Source organism: Carassius carassius, chromosome 18, assembly GCF_963082965.1.
Source record: "Carassius carassius chromosome 18, fCarCar2.1, whole genome shotgun sequence".
NCBI classification, from domain to species: domain Eukaryota; kingdom Metazoa; phylum Chordata; class Actinopteri; order Cypriniformes; family Cyprinidae; genus Carassius; species Carassius carassius.
Genome location: NC_081772.1, coordinates 29,613,534 through 29,631,745, shown reverse-complemented (window position 1 = coordinate 29,631,745; position 18,212 = coordinate 29,613,534). Strand labels below are relative to the sequence as shown.

Sequence of the window (18,212 nt, the reverse complement as noted above, 5' to 3'; positions counted from 1 at the left end):
TATGTTTTGCCACGGGATTTACATCCCGTGGTAACTAGGATTTACACAAGCTCCAGTCTGGATCCAGAACACCTGAGAAGAGATGATGCTGACCCTCAGAGGACCCCAGATGATGCTAACCTTGAATCAACAAACAGAACTAACAAATATTGCTACATGTGTAACTGCATCCTATAAATTACTATTAATTAATAATATTGATAGTTCATCATCTAGCTGACTACGTCTTGTATTATTATTATTATTATTTTTATTTTTCTAAAATCCTGTCAAACGTGCACAAACTACTAGCTACTACTAAATATTGTAGAAACATAATTTTCTGTAAAGTTGCTTTGTAACGATTTGTATTGTAAAAAGCGCTATACAAATAAACTTGAATTGAATTGAATTGAATTGAACATTTTGGGGGGCCGTAACTTTGACCCCCGGGGTCATAGGGACATGGGGCAGGTGTCATCGGATAGAGGGCCACCTGGTCTGACCTTGACCCGAGTTTGGTGCAGTTTGGCCCCGTTTTGCGGAGTTACAGCTTGGCAAAGTCTGTGACATTTTGGTTAACCAAAATCCAACATTTTTTATATGCATATTTCTACAGTATAATGGGATAAAACTTACAAAAATGGATTCCTCTGAGTGCCCTGGGTACAGTACAAGTGTTTTCTCTAGGCCTCATAAAAAAATTTTTCTTCCGACTTCCACCCCCTTCGAGCTGCCTTCTCTAGCCGGGGAGGGTGCACCCTGGCCGGTATGGATGAGTAGGTGCGAGGGGGGTGGATGGTACTATTTTTTTGCTAATATCTCCGCGATGCGTTGGACCCCGCGGCTGAAATTCGGGGGATCCCAAGAGGGTCGTGGACACGACGTGGACACGACTCCCAAGGGTCCGATCGGGCCGAATTTTGGATATGTGTCTCGAGGGGATCCCCTCGACCGGGCACTGAAGTCTGGTGGCCCTACCACCTTCTTTAGGGGTCAAACGGTCACAGAAGGGACCCCACGTCCACAAAAGCGTTACGCGTTTTGATGGGAGGTGGGACGTCCACAGTTCGGAGACGATAGGCCGGAGGGCCCCCAGATTTTAGATTCTGGCATCTCAGGGGCCCCTCACCCAGGGCCCCGAAGCACATAGTCGTAGGACTAAAGGGAAAAAAGTGCATCGCACTAGGGCCCCGCGCTTTTGACTGCACGATCCAGGGGCCCCAAAGAGCCACCGTTCCGAATTTCGGGCCCCTGGGACTTTTCTAAAAAAATCCCACCTGCCATTTATTTGAATGTGTTCAGCATAGCGGGTTCGTGGACACTGATTGCAAGGGCTCTTGGGCCCCGGGCCTTCATAAGCTTACTGGGGGAAGCCCCAGGAGCCACCGTTCCAAGTTTTGGGCCCCAGGGATGTCTCAGAAAAAAATGTCCGAACGAGGCTCTTTTCTAACGCTAATGGTCAAATGGACAAATATTGGGTCCGTGGGACCCGGAGGTGGGGTCCGCAAATGTTCCGCATGTGATCTGTGGTCATTCCGTGAACATAATGGTCAAATGGACAAATAGTGGGTTCGTGGGAACCAGGGTGGGGGTCCACAAGTGGTCCGCAGATGATCCGCAGTCATTGTGTGAACATAATGGTCAAATGGACAAATATTGGGTTCGTGGGACCCAGGGTGGGGGTCCGCAAGTGGTCCGCAGATGATCCGCAGTCATTGTGTGAACATAATGGTCAAATGGACAAATAGTGGGTTCGTGGGACCCAGGGTGGGGGTCCGCAAGTGGTCCGCAGATGATCCGCAGTCATTGTGTGAATATAATGGTCAAATGGACAAATAGTGGGTTTGTGGGACCCAGGGTGGGGGTCCGCAAGTGGTCCGCAGATGATCCGCAGTCATTGTGTAAATATAATGGTCAAATGGACAAATACTAGGTTCGTGGGACCCAGGGTGGGGGTCCGCAAGGGGTCCGCAGATGATCCGCAGTCATTGTGTGAATATAATGGTCAAATGGACAAATAATGGGTTCGTGGGACCCGGGTTGGGGGTCCGACGGGGGTCCGCACCGGTTCTGTGGTCATTCTGTAACTTTAAAGGTCAAATGGACAAATATTGGTTTCGTGGGCAAAAAAATCGTCCATCCCCCATTCGGGTAAATGCCACTGTTTTAAACCTGAGGTGTACTGCTCCGTGCGCCACCCTGTGGAGAAGTGCTGAATGGCATTTAGGGGCCTCAAATTTGGGTAAGCTTCCGCGAGGCCCCTCGGGGGTCCAGATCCTCCCGCGCCGGTCAGGGGTCTCCCGTGGGCCAGCGCAGTCGGCAGACATCGACACCGCGTCCTGTAAAAATTTTTTGGGGTCAGCGCGCAGGTCCCCTTAACCCACGTACACGAGCCCTCAAACTTATACCTGAATGGACGCTCCAAAAAAAAAAAAGGGCTGACCATAAGAATCAGGTGTGCCGAACAAGCCAACCAATTTCTGCTCAGTTTGTGTCCAACACTGCTGCCCTACTTGCAACCAACCCAGCTCAGTCAGCAAGCGGAGATTGCAAGCTAGCCCTGCAAGCGGGTAAAACAGCGATCCCACTGGGGACTGACAGCACTGCACAATTGGGAAGTCTGTCTTATTCTTCTCACTCTTTGAGCACTCTTTCCTAAAGGGCTGACCATCAGAATCAGGTGTGCCGATTAAGGGAGGTGCACTGATACCCTGGAGCAGGAAGGAACACCGCTCCAGTACAGATTCAGAAGAAGAGATGGACCGTAGTGACAGCAGGGTGACTCAGCCAAAAGCAGACAGACCTTCACCCAAACAGGGACTTGAACCCTGGACCCTCAGATTAAAAGTCTGATGCTCTACCGACTGAGCTACCCGGGCTCTTGTGGAGCACTGGCTTCTCACCTTTTATAAAGCAGCAGTTTTACAACAAGCTGCCCAGAAGAGACGCAGGTGTCACGAGGATGAAAGCTAGAAGCAGTTATGGCACAGAGAGCGAAGGACCATAGAAGGCACAATTACCGTCACAGAAAGCTAAAGCAATACTGCAAAGCCCTCCCGTAGTCGGCAGGGTTCGAACCTGCGCAGGGAGACCCCAATGGATTTCAAGTCCATCGCCTTAACCTCTCGGCCACGACTACGCCTAATCTTAAAAAGCAAGCCCCCTTGTCTGGTGGCGCCCTGCACAGGCCAAGCTTCAGAAACAAAATCACGCAGAAAGATGAGGTGTTAAAAAAATTTTCAACCTTCCCGTATACTCAACGGCAAAGGGTTGCCGTGACCCTGATTCGAACCGGGGTTGCTGCGGCCACAATGCAAAGTATTAACCACTATACGATCACGCCGTGCCACTGGCTCACCCAAGAGAACCCCTGGAGCCCGGATAAAAGAAGCAGCAGTGGCGTGTTTGTCAATCGAAAAGGGACTGGACATTTTGCAAATAAGTGCGAGGACCATGAAAAATGCATGGATGCTTTGTCTCATGGCCTTCAGCAAACAGTTTAGTCGGCAGGATTTGAACTTGCGAGGGGAGACCCCAATGGATTTCTAGTCCATCGCCTTAACCACTCAGCCACGACTACGGGAGTAGACCAATTTCTGCTCAGTTTGTGTCCAACACTGCTGCCTGACCTACTTGCAACCAACCCAGCTCAGTCAGCAAGCGGAGATTGCAAGATAGCCCTGCAAGCGGGTAAAACAGCGGTCCCACTGAGGAGAAATAAGCCTGCCATGTCTCATCCTATGTAATGGGGTTTTTCAGTACTGACCCTGGGGACCGACAGCACTGCACAATTGGGAAGTCTGTCTTATTCTACTCACTCTGTGAGCACTCTTTCCTAAAGGGCTGACCATCAGAATCAGGTGTGCCCAACAAGCTTCTAAATCGGTTAGCTTCTAAATCTGACCTCAGAAGACTACAGAGGGTAGTCCGGACTGCTGAGCGAATTATCGGTACAACCCTCCCATCTATTCAAGAACTGTACTTATCCAGAGTGAGCAAAAGGGCTGTTAAAATCACTCTGGACCCCTCACATCCAGCACACTCCCTCTTTGAACTGTTGCCATCTGGTCGACGCTACAGAGCACTGAGCACCAGAACGACCAGACACAGGAACAGTTTCTTCCCTCAGGCAATCCATCTCATGAACAGCTGATAATAACTGTGGGACACACTACACTATTTATATTTATATACACTACACTTTTTATCCAACACACATACTTAGCGTACACGTAAATCTTTTGCACATAATATACATGTACATACATGGAACACACTATACTACTTATATTTATATTTATATACACATACACTTATTTATCCAAACACACATACTTAGCGTTCAGTTACAATTTTTCCACATAATATACATGTACATACATAAATGCTCTTTTTAATATACCTGCCATACATTGTCAATTTGTATATTGTCAATCCTTACCCACCTATTTGTATTTTTTTGTATTTTTTATTCCTTATTGTGTTTTTTGTTCTGTCGCTGTTATGTTGCACTGCGGAGCTCTGTCACGAAAACAAATTCCTCGTATGTGTGAACATACCTGGCAATAAAGCTCATTCTGATTCTGATTCTGAAGGGAGATGCACTGATCCCCGGTAGCAGGAAGGAACATCGCTCTAGTACAGAGTCAGCAGATGAGATGGACCATAGTGATAGCAAGCTGAGGCCTACAAAAAGAAGACTGACCTTCGCCCAAACAGGGACTTGAATTAAGCAGGCCACCTTCTGCCATGTTGTGTGTAACTCTGCTGCCTGACCTACATGCAACCTAGCAAGCGGAGATTGTAAGATAGCCCTGGAAGCGGCTAAAACAGCAGTCCCACTGAGGAGAAATCAGGCTGCCATGTCTCATCCTATGTAATGGGGTTTTTCAGTACTGGCCCTGGGGACCGACAGCACTGCACAAATGGGAGGTCTTTCTTATTCTACTCACTCAGTGAGCACTCTTTCCTAAAGGGCTGACCATCAGAATCATGTGTGCCGAACAAGGGAGATGCACTGATCCCCGGGAGAAGGAAGGAACATCGCTCTAATACAGAGTCAGCAGAAGAGATGGACCCGTAGTGATAGCAAGCTGAGGCCTCCAAAAAGTAGACTGACCTTCGCCCAATCAGGGACTTGAATTAAGCAGACCACCTTCTGCCCTGTTGTGTGTCACATTGCTGCCTGACCTACTTGCAACCTAGCAAGCCGAGATTGTAAGCTAGCCCTGGAAGCGGGTAAAACAGCAGTCCCACTGAGGAGAAATCAGGCTGCCATTTCTCATCCTATGTAATGGGGTTTTTCAGTGCTGGGCCTGGGGACCTACAGCACTGCACAATTCAGAGGTCTGTCTTATTCTACTCACTCTGTGAGCGCGCTTTCCTAACGAGCTGACCATCAGAATCAGGTGTGCCAAACAAGGGAGGTGCACTGATACCCTGGAGCAGGAAGGAACACCGCTCCGGTACAGATTCAGAAGAAGAGATGGACCGTAGTGATAGCAAGGTGACTCCGCCAAAAGCAGACAGACCTTCACCCTAACAGGGTGGACCCTCAAATTAAAAGTCTGATGCTCTACCGACCGAGCTATCCAGGCTCTTGTGGGGCACTGGCTTCTCACCTTTTATAAAGCAGCAGTTTTACAACAAGCTGCCCAGAAGAGACGCAGGTGTCACGAGGATGAAAGCTAGAAGCAGTTATGGCACAGAGAGCGAAGGACCATAGATGGCACAATTACCGTCACAGAAAGCTAAAGCAATACTGCAAATCCTTCCGGAAATGGGAAGAGTTCGAACCTGCGCAGGGAGACCCCAATGGATTTCAAGTCCATCGTCTTAACCTCTCGGCCACGACTACGCCTAATGTTAGAAAGCAATCCCCCTTGTCTGATGGCGCCCTGCACAGGCCAAGCTTCAGAAACAAAATCACGCAGAACGATGAGGTGGTAAAAAATGTTCAACCTTCCCGTATACTCAACGGCAGAGGGTTGCCGTTACCCGGATTCGAACCGGGGTTGCTGCAGCCACAACGCAGAGTACAAACCACTATACGATCACGGCGTGCCACTGGCTCACCCAAGACAATCCCTGGAGCCCGGATAGAAGAAGCAACAGCAGCGTGTTTGTCCATCGAAGAGGGACTGGACATTTCGCAAATAAGTGTGAGGACCGTGAAAAATGCATGGATGCCTTGCCTCATGGCCTTCAGCAAACAGTGTAGTCGGCAGGATTCGAATCTGTGCGGGGAGACCCCAATGGATTTCTAATCCATCGCCTTAACCACTCGGCCACGACTACGGCAGTAGACCAATTTTTGCTCAGTTTGTGTCCAACACTGCTGCCTGACCTACTTGCAACCAAACCAGCTCAGTCAGCAAGCGGAGATTGCAAGCTAGCCCTGCAAGAGGGTAAAACAGCGGTCCCACTGAGGAGAAATCAGCCTGCCATGTCTCATCCTATGTAATGGGGTTTTTCAGTACAGACCCCGGGGACCGACAGCACTGCACAATTGGGAAGTCTGTCTTATTCTACTCACTCTGTGAGCACTCTTTTCTAAAGGGCTGACCATCAGAATCAGGTGTGCCAAACAAGGGAGGTGCACTGATACCCTGGAGCAGGAAGGAACACCGCTCCAGTACAGATTCAGAAGAAGAGATGGACCGTAGTGATAGCAAGGTGACTCCGCCAAAAGCAGACAGAACTTCGCCCGAACAGGGACTTGAACCCCGGACGATCAGATTAAAAGTCTGATGCTCTACTGACTGAGCTATCCGGGCTCTTGTGGAGCACTGGCTTCTCACCTTTTATAAAGCAGGAGTTTTACAACAAGCTGCCCAGAAGAGACGCAGGTGTCACGAGGATGAAAGCTAGAAGCAGTAATGGCACAGAGAGCGAAGGACCATAGAAAGCACAATTATCGTCACAGAAAGCTAAAGCAATACTGCAAAGCCCTCCCGTAGTCAGCAGGGTTCGAACCTGCGCGGGGAGACACCAATGGATTTCAAGTCCATCGCCTTAACCTCTCGGCCACGACTACGCCAAATGTTAGAAAGCAAGCCCCCTTGTCTGATGGCGCCCTGCACAGGCCAAGCTTCAGAAAAAAAATCACGCAGAAAGATGAAGTGGTAAAAAATGTTCAACCTTCCCGTATACTCAAGGGCAAAGGGTTGCCGTGACTCGGATTAGAACCGGGGTTGCTGCTGCCACAACGCAGAGTTCTAACCAATATACGATCACGGCGTTCCACTGGCTCACCCAAGACAACCCCTGGAGCCCAGATACAAGAAGCAGCAGCGGCGTGTTTGTCCATCGAAGAGGGACTGGACATTTCGCAAATAAGTGCGAGGACCGTGAAAAATGCATGGATGCTTTGCCTCATGGCCTTCAGCAAACAGCGTAGTCAGCAGGATTCGAACCTGCGCGGGGAGACCCCAATGGATTTCAAATCCATCGCCTTAACCACTCGGCCACGCCTACGGGAGTAGACCAATTTCTGCTCAGTTTGTGTTCAACACTGCTGCCTGACCTACTTGCAACCAACCCAGCTCAGTCAGCAAACGGAGATTGCAAGCTAGCCCTACAAGCGGGTAAAACAGCGATCCCACTGAGGAGAAATCAGGCTGCCATGTCTCATCCTATGTAATGGGGTTTTTCAGTACTGGCCCTGGGGACCGACAGCACTGCACAATTGGGAAGTCTGTCTAGAGTTTGAATACACCTTCTGGTGCTACTTGGACACGTCATCAGTGAAAAACCCGAGGTCATAGGGTGTTTCGGGTCTTTAATCTTCATACACCCTCACCCGGGCGACCCAGCCGGGGGTGATCAGTCCCCGGCTTGTGTCCAAGTGGCATGTTGCTCCACGGATCCCCCCTACGGATCTACAGCCACCGAGAAGCCCTTTCTGCGGCCTCTAAGATGTTTGCGGTGGCTTTTTTCAATTGCAGTCCTTTCACTCCAAGGAGTTTGAGGGTTCGCAGCAGTGAGTGGCCAGCGAAGCCTCGGCACCCGACCTCGACTGGCTCGCAGCGAGTTTTCCAGCCATTGTTCCGGCACTTCGAGCTGAGCCCTGCGTAGTTAGCCCTCTTGCGCTCGTGGGCCTCTTCAATATGGTCTTCCCAGGGGACAGTTAGTTCCAGGATAACCACTTGCTTGGTAGACTCAGATGTTAGCACCATGTCTGGGCGGAGAGAAGTGGCTGTGATGTTGCCTGGGAACTTAAGCTGCCTTCCAAGGTCAACCTGAAGCTGCCAATCACGAGCAGTGGAGAGGAGCCCCCCCGTAGAGCTAGGCCGGTGGAATTGTTCCTTCTGCCCAGCTCTAATGAAGGTGATTGTCTGTTTGGGGGCTACCTGGGTCTTGCTGAGCTGGATCGCTGTGCAGATGGAGTCCGCCAAAGCCTTTAGCACCTGGTCGTGGCACCAGCGGTACCGCCCTTCCCCTAGCGCTCTTTAAAATCTTATGTCTTATTCTACTCACTCTGTGAGCACTCTTTCCTAAAGGGCTGACCATCAGAATCAGGTTTGCCGAACAAGGGAGACGCACTGATCCCCGGGAGCAGGAAGGAACATCGCTCTAGTACAGAGTCAGCAGAAGAGATGGACCGTAGTGATAGCAAGCTGAGGCCTACAAAAAGAAGACTGACCTTCGCCCAAACAGGGACTTGAATTAAGTAGACCACCTTCTGCCATGTTGTGTGTAACACTGCTGCCTGACCTACTTGCAACCTAGCAAGCCGAGATTGTAAGCTAGCCCTTGAAGTGGCTAAAACAGCAGTCCCACTGAGGAGAAATCAGGCTGCCATGTCTCATCCTTTGTAATGGGGTTTTTCAGTACTGGCCCTGGGGACCGACAGCACTGCACAAATGGGAGGTCTTTCTTATTCTACTCACTCCGTGAGCACTCTTTCCTAAAGGGCTGACCATCAGAATCATGTGTGCCGAACAAGGGAGATGCACTGATCCCCGGGAGAAGGAAGGAACATCGCTCTAATACAGAGTCAGCAGAAGAGATGGACCCGTAGTGATAGCAAGCTGAGCCCTCCAAAAAGTAGACTGACCTTCGCCCAAACAGGGACTTGAATTAAGCAGACTACCTTCTGCCCTGTTGTGTGTCACATTGCTGCCTGACCTACTTGCAACCTAGCAAGCCGAGATTGTAAGCTAGCACTGGAAGCGGGTAAAACAGCAGTCCCACTGAGGAGAAATCAGGCTGCCATGTCTCATCCTATGTAATGGGGTTTTTCAGTACTGGCCCTGGGGACCGACAGCACTGCACAATTGGGAATTCCGTCTTATTCTACTCACTCTGTGAGCACTCTTTCCTAAAGGGCTGATCATCAGAATCAGGTGTGCAGTACAAGGGAGATGCACTGATCCCCGGGAGCAGGAAGGAACATCGCTCTAGTACAGAGTCAGCAGAATAGATGGACCGTAGTGATAGCAAGCTGAGGCCTACAAAAAGAAGACTGACCTTTGCCCAAACAGGGACTTGAATTAAGCAGACCACCTTCTGCCATGTTGTGTGTAACACTGCTGCCTGACCTACTTGCAACCTAGCAAGCGGAGATTGTAAGCTAGCCCTGGAAGCAGCTAAAACAGCAGTCCCACTGAGGAGAAATCAGGCTGCCATGTCTAATCCTATCTAATGGGGTTTTTCAGTACTGGCCCTGGGGACCGACAGCACTGCACAAATGGGAGGTCTTTCTTATTCTACTCACTCCGTGAGCACTCTTTCCTAAAGGGCTGACCATCAGAATCATGTGTGCCGAACAAGGGAGATGCACTGATCCCCGGGAGAAGGAAGGAACATCGCTCTAATACAGAGTCAGCAGAAGAGATGGACCCGTAGTGATAGCAAGCTGAGCCCTCCAAAAAGTAGACTGACCTTCGCCCAAACAGGGACTTGAATTAAGCAGACTACCTTCTGCCCTGTTGTGTCACATTGCTGCCTGACCTACTTGCAACCTAGCAAGCGGAGATTGCAAGCTAGCCCTGTAAGCGGGTAAAACAGCAGTCCCACTGAGGAGAAATCAGGCTGTCATGTCTCATCCTATGTAATGGGGTTTTTCAGTGATGGGCCTGGGGACCGACAGCACTGCACAATTCGGAGGTCTGTCTTATTCTACTCACTCTGTGAGCCCGTTTTCCTAACGAGCTGACCATCAGAATCAGTTGTGCCAAACAAGGGAGGTGCACTGATACCCTGGAGCAGGAAGGAACACCGCTCCGGTACAGATTCAGAAGAAGAGATGGACCGTAGTGATAGCAAGGTGACTCCGCCAAAAGCAGACAGACCTTCACCTGAACAGGGACTTGAACCCTGGACCCTCAGATTAAAAGTCTGATGCTCTACCGACTGAGCTATCCTGGCTCTTGTGGAGAACTGGTATCTCACCTTTTATAAAGCAGCAGTTTTACAACAAGCTGCCCAGAAGAGACGCAGGTGTCACGAGGATGAAAGCTAGAAGCAGTTATGGCACAGAGAGCGAAGGACAATAGAAGGCACAATTACCGTCACAGAAAGCTAAAGCAATACTGCAAATCCCTCCCGTAGTCGGCAGAGTTCGAACCTGCGCGGGGAGATCCCAATGAATTTCAAGTCCATCACCTTAACCTCTCGGCCACGACTACGCCTAATGTTAAAAAGCAAGCGCCCTTGTCTGGTGGTGCCCTGCACAGGCCAAGCTTCAGAAACAAAGTCACTCAGAAAGATGAGGTGGTAAAAAATGTTCAACCTTCCCGTATACCCAACGGCAAAGGGTTGCCGTGACCCGGATTCGAACCGGGGTTGCTGCGGCCACAACACAGAGTACTAACCACTATACGATGAAAGCGTGCCACTGGCTCACCCAAGACAACCCCTGGATCCCGGATACAAGAAGCAGCAGCGGCGTGTTTGTCCATCGAAGAGGGACTGGACATTTTGCAAATAAGTGCGAGGACCTTGAAAAATGCATGGATGCTTTGCCTCATGGCCTTCAGCAAACAGTATAGTCTGCAGGATTCGAACCTGCGCGGAGAGACCCCGATGGATTTCTAGTCCATCGCCTTAACCACTCGGACACGACTACAGGAGTAGACCAATTTCTGCTCAGTTTGTGACCAACACTGCTGCCTGACCTAATTGCAACCAACCCAGCTCAGTCAGCAAGCGGAGATTGCAAGCTAGCCCTGCAAGCGGGTAAAACAGCGGTCTCACTGAGGAGAAATCAGGCTGCCATGTCTCATCCTATGTAATGGGGTTTTTCAGTGCTGGGCCTGGGGACCGACAGCACTGCACAATTCGGAGGTCTGTCTTATTCTACTCACTCTGTGAGCCCGCTTTCCTAACGAGCTGACCATCAGAATCAGGTGTTCCAAACAAGGGAGGTGCACTGATACGCTGGAGCAGGAAGGAACACTGCTCCAGTACAGATTCAGAAGAAGAGATGGACCATAGTGATAGCAAGGTGACTCCGCCAAAAGCAGACAGACCTTCACCCGAACAGGGACTCGAACCCTGGACCCTCAGATTAAAAGTCTGATGCTCTACCGACTGAGCTATCCTGGCTCTTGTGGAGCACTGTCTTCTCACCTTTTATAAAGCAGCAGTTTTACAACAAGCTGCCTAGAAGAGACCCAGGTGTCACGAGGATGAATGCTAGAAGCAGTTATGGCACAGAGAGCGAAGGACCATAGAAGTCACAATTACCGTCACAGAAAGCTAAAGCAATACTGCAAATCCCTCCCGTAGTCGGCAGAGTTCGAACCTGCGCGGGGAGACCCCAATGGATTTCAAGTCCATCGCCTTAACCTCTCGGCCACGACTACGCCTAATGTTAGAAAGCAAGCGCCCTTGTCTGGTGGCGCCCTGCACAGGCCAAGCTTCAGAAACAAAATCACGCAGAAAGATGAGGTTGTAAAAAATTTTCAACCTTCCCATATACTCAAGGGCAAAGTGTTGCCCTGACCCGGAATCGAACCAGGGTTGCTGCGGCCACAACACAGCGTACTAACCACTATACGATCACAGCATGCCACTGGCTCACCCAAGACAACCCCTGGAGCCCGGATACAAGAAGCAGCAGCGGCGTGTTTGTCCATCGAAGAGGGACTGGACATTTCGCAAATAAGTGCGAGGACCGTGAAAAATGCATGGATGCTTTGCCTCATGGCCTTCAGCGTAGTCGGCAGGATTCGAAACTGCGCGGGGAGACCCCAATGGATTTCTAGTCCATCGCCTTAACCACTCGTCCACGACTACGGGAGTGGACCAATTTCTGCTCAGTTTGTGTCCAACACTGCTGCCTGACCTACTTGCAACCAACCCAGCTCAGTCAGCAAGCGGAGAATGCAAGCTAGCCCTGCAAGCGTGTAAAACAGCGGTCCCACTGAGGAGAAATCAGGCTGCCATGTCTCATCCTATGTAATGGGGTTTTTCAGTACTGGCCCTGGGGACCGACAGCACTGCACAATTGGGAAGTCTGTCTTAATCTACTCACTCTGTGAGCACTCTTTCCTAAAGGGATGACCATCAGAATCAGGTTTGCCGAACAAGGGAGATGCACTGATCCCCGGGAGCAGGAAGGAACATCGCTCTAGTACAGAGTCAGCAGAAGAGATGGACCGTAGTGATAGCAAGCTGAGGCCTACAAAAAGAAGACTGACCTTCGCCCAAACAGGGACTTGAATTAAGCAGACCACCTTCTGCCATGTTGTGTGTAACACTGCTGCCTGACCTACTTGCAAGCTAGCAAGCGGAGATTGTAAGCTAGCCCTGGATGCAGCTAAAACAGCAGTCCCACTGAGGAGAAATCAGGCTGCCATGTCTCATCCTATGTAATGGGGTTTTTCAGTACTGGCCCTGGGGACCGACAGCACTGCACAAATGGGAGGTCTTTCTTATTCTACTCACTCCGTGAGCACTCTTTCCTAAAGGGCTGACCATCAGAATCATGTGTGCCGGACAAGGGAGATGCACTGATCCCCGGGAGAAGGAAAGAACATCGCTCTAATACAGAGTCAGCAGAAGAGATGGACCCGTAGTGATAGCAAGCTGAGCCCTCCAAAAAGTAGACTGACCTTCGCCCAAACAGGGACTTGAATTAAGCAGACTACCTTCTGCCCTGTTGTGTGTCACATTGCTGCCTGACCTACTTGCAACCTAGCAAGCGGAGATTGCAAGCTAGCCCTGTAAGCGGGTAAAACAGCAGTCCCACTGAGGAGAAATCAGGCTGCCATGTCTCATCCTATGTAATGACGTTTTTCAGTGCTGGGCCTGGGGACCGACAGCACTGCACAATTCGGAGGTCTATCTTATTCTACTCACTCTGTGAGCGCGCTTTCCTAACGAGCTGACCATCAGAATCAGTTGTGCCAAACAAGGGAGGTGCACTGATACCCTGGAGCAGGAAGGAACACCGCTCCGGTACAGATTCAGAAGAAGAGATGGACCGTAGTGATAGCAAGGTGACTCCGCCAAAAGCAGACAGACCTTCACCCGAACAGGGACTTGAACCCTGGACCCTCAGATTAAAAGTCTGATGCTCTACCGACTGAGCTATCCGGGCTCTTGTGGAGAACTGGCTTCTCACCTTTTATAAAGCAGCAGTTTTACAACAAGCTGCCCAGAAGAGACGCAGGTGTCACGAGGATGAAAGCTAGAAGCAGTTATGGCACAGAGAGCGAAGGACAATAGAAGGCACAATTACCGTCACAGAAATCTAAAGCAATACTGCAAATCCCTCCCGTAGTCAGCAGAGTTCGAACCTGCGTGGGGAGACCCCAATGGATTTCAAGTCCATCGCCTTAACCTCTCGGCCACGACTACGGCTAATGTTAAAAAGCAAGCACCCTTGTCTTGTGGCGCCCTGCACAGGCCAAGCTTCAGAAACAAAATCACGCAGAAAGATGAGGTGGTAAAAAATGTTCAACCTTCCCGTATAATCAACGGCAAAGGGTTGCCGTGACCCGGATTCGAACCGGGGTTGCTTCGGCCACAACGCAGAGTACTAACCACTATACGATCACGGCGTGCCACTGGCTCACCCAAGACAGCCCCTGGAGCCCGGATACAAGAAGCAGCAGCGGCGTGTTTGTCCATCGAAGAGAGACTGGACATTTCGCAAATAAGTGCGAGGACCGTGAAAAATGCATGGATGCTTTGCCTCATGGCCTTCAGCGTAGTCGGCAGGATTCAAACCTGCGCGGGGAAACCACAATGGATTTCTAGTCCATCGCCTTAACCACTCAGCCACGACTATGGTAGTAAACCAATTTCTGCTCAGTTTGTGTCCAACACTGCTGTCTGACCTACTTGCAACCAACCCAGCTCAGTCAGCAAGCGGAGATTGCAAGCTAGCCCTGCAAGCGGGTAAAACAGCGGTCCCACTGAGGAGAAATCAGGCTGCCATGTCTCATCCTATGTAATGGGGTTTTTCAGTACTGGCCCTGGGGACCGACAGCACTGCACAAATGGGAGGTCTGTCTTATTCTACTCACTCCGTGAGCACTCTTTCCTAAAGGGCTGACCGTCAGAATCATGTGTGCCGAACAAGGAAGATGCACTGACCCCCTGGAGAAGGAAGGAACATCGCTCTAAGACAAATCAGGCTGCCATGTCTCATCCTATGTAATGACGTTTTTCAGTGCTGGGCCTGGGGACCGACAGCACTGCACAATTCGGAGGTCTGTCTTATTCTACTTACTCTGTGAGCGCGCTTTCCTAACGAGCTGACCATCAGAATCAGGTGTGCAAAACAAGGGAGGTGCACTGATACCCTGGAGCAGGAAGGAACACCGCTCCGGTACAGATTCAGAAGAAGAGATGGACCGTAGTGATAGCAAGGTGACTCCGCCAAAAGTAAACAGACCTTCACCCGAACAGGGACTTGAACCCTGGACCCTCAGATTAAAAGTCTGATGCTCTACCGACTGAGCTATCCGGGCTCTTGTGGAAAAACTGGCTTCTCACCTTTTATAAAGCAGCAGTATTACAACAAGCTGCCCAGAAGAGAAGCAGGTGTCACGAGGATGAAAGCTAGAAGCAGTTATGGCACAGAGAGCGAAGGACAATAGAAGGCACAATTACGTCACAGAAATCTAAAGCAATACTGCAAATCCCTCCCGTAGTCGGCAGAGTTCGAACCTGCGCGGGGAGACCCCAATGGATTTCAAGTCCATCGCCTTAACCTCTCGGCCACGACTACGCCTAATGTTAAAAAGCAAGCGCCCTTGTCTGGTGGCGCCCTGCACAGGCCAAGCTTCAGAAACAAAATCACGCAGAAAGATGAGGTGGTAAAAATTTTCAACCTTCCCGTATACTCAACGGCAAAGGGTTGCCGTAACGCGGATTCGAACCGGGGTTGCTGCAGCCACAACGCAGAGTACTAACCACTATACGATCACGGCGTGCCACTGGCTCAACCAAGACAACCCCTGGAGCCCGGATACAAGAAGCAGCAGCAGCGTGTTTGTCCATCGAAGAGGGACTGGACATTTCGCAAATAAGTGTGAGGACCGTGAAAAATGCATGGATGCTTTGCCTCATGGCCTTCAGCAAACAGTGTAGTCGGCAGGATTCGAACCTGCGCGGGGAGACCGCAATGGATTTCTAGTCCATCGCCTTAACCACTCGGCCACGACTACGGGAGTAGACCAATTTCTGCTCAGTTTGTGTCCAACACTGCTGCCTGACCTACTTGCAACCAACCCAGCTCAGTCAGCAAGCGGAGATTGCAAGCTAACCCTGCAAGCGGGTAAAACAGCGGTCCCACTGAGGAGAAATCAGGCTGCCATGTCTCATCCTATGTAATGGGGTTTTTCAGGACTGGCCCTGGGGACCGACAGCACTGCACAATTGGGAAGTCTGTCTTATTCTACTCACTCTGTGAGCACTCTTTCCTAAAGGGCTGACCATCAGAATCAGGTTTGCCGAACAAGGGAGATGCACTGATCCCCGGGAGCAGGAAGGAACATCGCTCTAGTACAGAGTCAGCAGAAGAGATGGACCTTAGTGATAGCAAGCTGAGGCCTACAAAAAGAAGACTGACCTTCGCCCAAACAGGGACTTGAATTAAGCAGACCACCTTCTGCCATGTTGTGTGTAACACTGCTGCCTGACCTACTTGCAACCTAGCAAGCCGAGATTGTAAGCTAGCCCTGGAAGCGGCTAAAACAGCAGTCCCACTGAGGAGAAATCAGGCTGCCATGTCTCATCCTATGTAATGGCGTTTTTCAGTGCTGGGCCTGGGGACCGACAGCACTGCACAATTCGGAGGTCTGTCTTATTCTACTCACTCTGTGAGCGCGCTTTCCTAAAGGGCTGATCATCAGAATCAGGTGTGCCGAACAAGGGAGATGCACTGATCCCCGGGAGCAGGAAGGAACATCGCTCTAGTACAGAGTCAGCAGAAGAGATGGACCGTAGTGATAGCAAGCTGAGGCCTACAAAAAGAAGACTGACCTTTGCCCAAACAGGGACTTGAATTAAGCAGACCACCTTCTGCCATGTTGTGTGTAACACTGCTGCCTGACCTACTTGCAACCTAGCAAGCGGAGATTGTAAGCTAGCCCTGGAAGCAGCTAAAACAGCAGTCCCACTGAGGAGAAATCAGGCTGCCATGTCTAGACCTATGTAATGGGGTTTTTCAGTACTGGCCCTGGGGACCGACAGCATTGCACAAATGGGAGGTCTTTCTTATTCTACTCACTCCGTGAGCACTCTTTCCTAAAGGGCTGACCATCAGAATCATGTGTGCCGAACAAGGGAGATGCACTGATCCCCGGGAGAAGGAAGGAACATCGCTCTAATACAGAGTCAGCAGAAGAGATGGACTCGTAGTGATAGCAAGCTGAGCCCTCCAAAAAGTAGACTGACCTTCGCCCAAACAGGGACTTGAATTAAGCAGACTACCTTCTGCCCTGTTGTGTCACATTGCTGCCTGACCTACTTGCAACCTAGCAAGCGGAGATTGCAAGCTAGCCCTGTAAGCGGGTAAAACAGCAGTCCCACTGAGGAGAAATCAGGCTGCCATGTCTCATCCTATGTAATGGGGTTTTTCAGTGATGGGCCTGGGGACCGACAGCACTGCACAATTCGGAGGTCTGTCTTATTCTACTCACTCTGTGAGCCCGCTTTCCTAACGAGCTGACCATCAGAATCAGGTGTGCCAAACAAGGGAGGTGCACTGATACCCTGGAGCAGGAAGGAACATCGCTCTAGTACAGAGTCAGCAGAAGAGATGGACCGTAGTGATAGCAAGCTGAGGCCTACAAAAAGAAGACTGACCTTCGCCCAAACAGGGACTTGAATTAAGCAGACCACCTTCTGCCATGTTGTGTGTAACACTGCTGCCTGACCTACTTGCAACCTAGCAAGCCGAGATTGTAAGCTAGCCCTTGAAGTGGCTAAAACAGCAGTCCCACTGAGGAGAAATCAGGCTGCCATGTCTCATCCTATGTAATGGGGTTTTTCAGTACTGGCCCTGGGGACCGACAGCACTGCACAAATGGGAGGTCTTTCTTATTCTACTCACTCCGTGAGCACTCTTTCCTAAAGGGCTGACCATCAGAATCATGTGTGCCGAACAAGGGAGATGCACTGATCCCCGGGAGAAGGAAGGAACATCGCTCTAATACAGAGTCAGCAGAAGAGATAGACCCGTAGTGATAGCAAGCTGAGCCCTCCAAAAAGTAGACTGACCTTCGCCCAAACAGGGACTTGAATTAAGCAGACTACCTTCTGCCCTGTTGTGTGTCACATTGCTGCCTGACCTACTTGCAACCTAGCAAGCCGAGATTGTAAGCTAGCACTGGAAGCGGGTAAAACAGCAGTCCCACTGAGGAGAAATCAGGCTGCCATGTCTCATCCTATGTAATGGGGTTTTTCAGTACTGGCCCTGGGGACCGACAGCACTGCACAATTGGGAATTCCGTCTTATTCTACTCACTCTGTGAGCACTCTTTCCTAAAGGGCTGATCATCAGAATCAGGTGTGCCGTACAAGGGAGATGCACTGATCCCCGGGAGCAGGAAGGAACATCGCTCTAGTACAGAGTCAGCAGAAGAGATGGACCGTAGTGATAGCAAGCTGAGGCCTACAAAAAGAAGACTGACCTTTGCCCAAACAGGGACTTGAATTAAGCAGACCACCTTCTGCCATGTTGTGTGTAACACTGCTGCCTGACCTACTTGCAACCTAGCAAGCGGAGATTGTAAGCTAGCCCTGGAAGCAGCTAAAACAGCAGTCCC

At 50.5% G+C, this 18,212-nt stretch overlaps 10 non-coding genes across 10 annotated transcripts; all 10 read right to left on the bottom strand.

The window, feature by feature from the left end:
- Positions 1-2,788: 2,788 nt before the first annotated feature.
- Positions 2,789-2,861, bottom strand: trnak-uuu (transfer RNA lysine (anticodon UUU)). The gene has a single exon. It is a non-coding gene; the product is annotated as a tRNA-Lys (tRNA).
- Positions 2,862-3,039: 178 nt separating this feature from the next.
- Positions 3,040-3,121, bottom strand: trnas-uga (transfer RNA serine (anticodon UGA)). Its single transcript has one exon. It is a non-coding gene; the product is annotated as a tRNA-Ser (tRNA).
- A 3,076-nt stretch (positions 3,122-6,197) lies between these two features.
- trnas-aga (transfer RNA serine (anticodon AGA)) lies at positions 6,198-6,279 on the bottom strand. Its single transcript has one exon. It is a non-coding gene; the product is annotated as a tRNA-Ser (tRNA).
- Positions 6,280-6,936: 657 nt separating this feature from the next.
- trnas-uga (transfer RNA serine (anticodon UGA)) lies at positions 6,937-7,018 on the bottom strand. Its single transcript has one exon. It is a non-coding gene; the product is annotated as a tRNA-Ser (tRNA).
- A 358-nt stretch (positions 7,019-7,376) lies between these two features.
- trnas-uga (transfer RNA serine (anticodon UGA)) lies at positions 7,377-7,458 on the bottom strand. The gene has a single exon. It is a non-coding gene; the product is annotated as a tRNA-Ser (tRNA).
- A 4,252-nt stretch (positions 7,459-11,710) lies between these two features.
- Positions 11,711-11,792, bottom strand: trnas-uga (transfer RNA serine (anticodon UGA)). Its single transcript has one exon. It is a non-coding gene; the product is annotated as a tRNA-Ser (tRNA).
- Positions 11,793-13,458: 1,666 nt separating this feature from the next.
- Positions 13,459-13,531, bottom strand: trnak-uuu (transfer RNA lysine (anticodon UUU)). Its single transcript has one exon. It is a non-coding gene; the product is annotated as a tRNA-Lys (tRNA).
- Positions 13,532-14,836: 1,305 nt separating this feature from the next.
- On the bottom strand, positions 14,837-14,909 carry trnak-uuu (transfer RNA lysine (anticodon UUU)). The gene has a single exon. It is a non-coding gene; the product is annotated as a tRNA-Lys (tRNA).
- A 178-nt stretch (positions 14,910-15,087) lies between these two features.
- trnas-uga (transfer RNA serine (anticodon UGA)) lies at positions 15,088-15,169 on the bottom strand. Its single transcript has one exon. It is a non-coding gene; the product is annotated as a tRNA-Ser (tRNA).
- Positions 15,170-15,526: 357 nt separating this feature from the next.
- On the bottom strand, positions 15,527-15,608 carry trnas-aga (transfer RNA serine (anticodon AGA)). Its single transcript has one exon. It is a non-coding gene; the product is annotated as a tRNA-Ser (tRNA).
- Between the last annotated feature and the right edge of the window lie 2,604 nt (positions 15,609-18,212).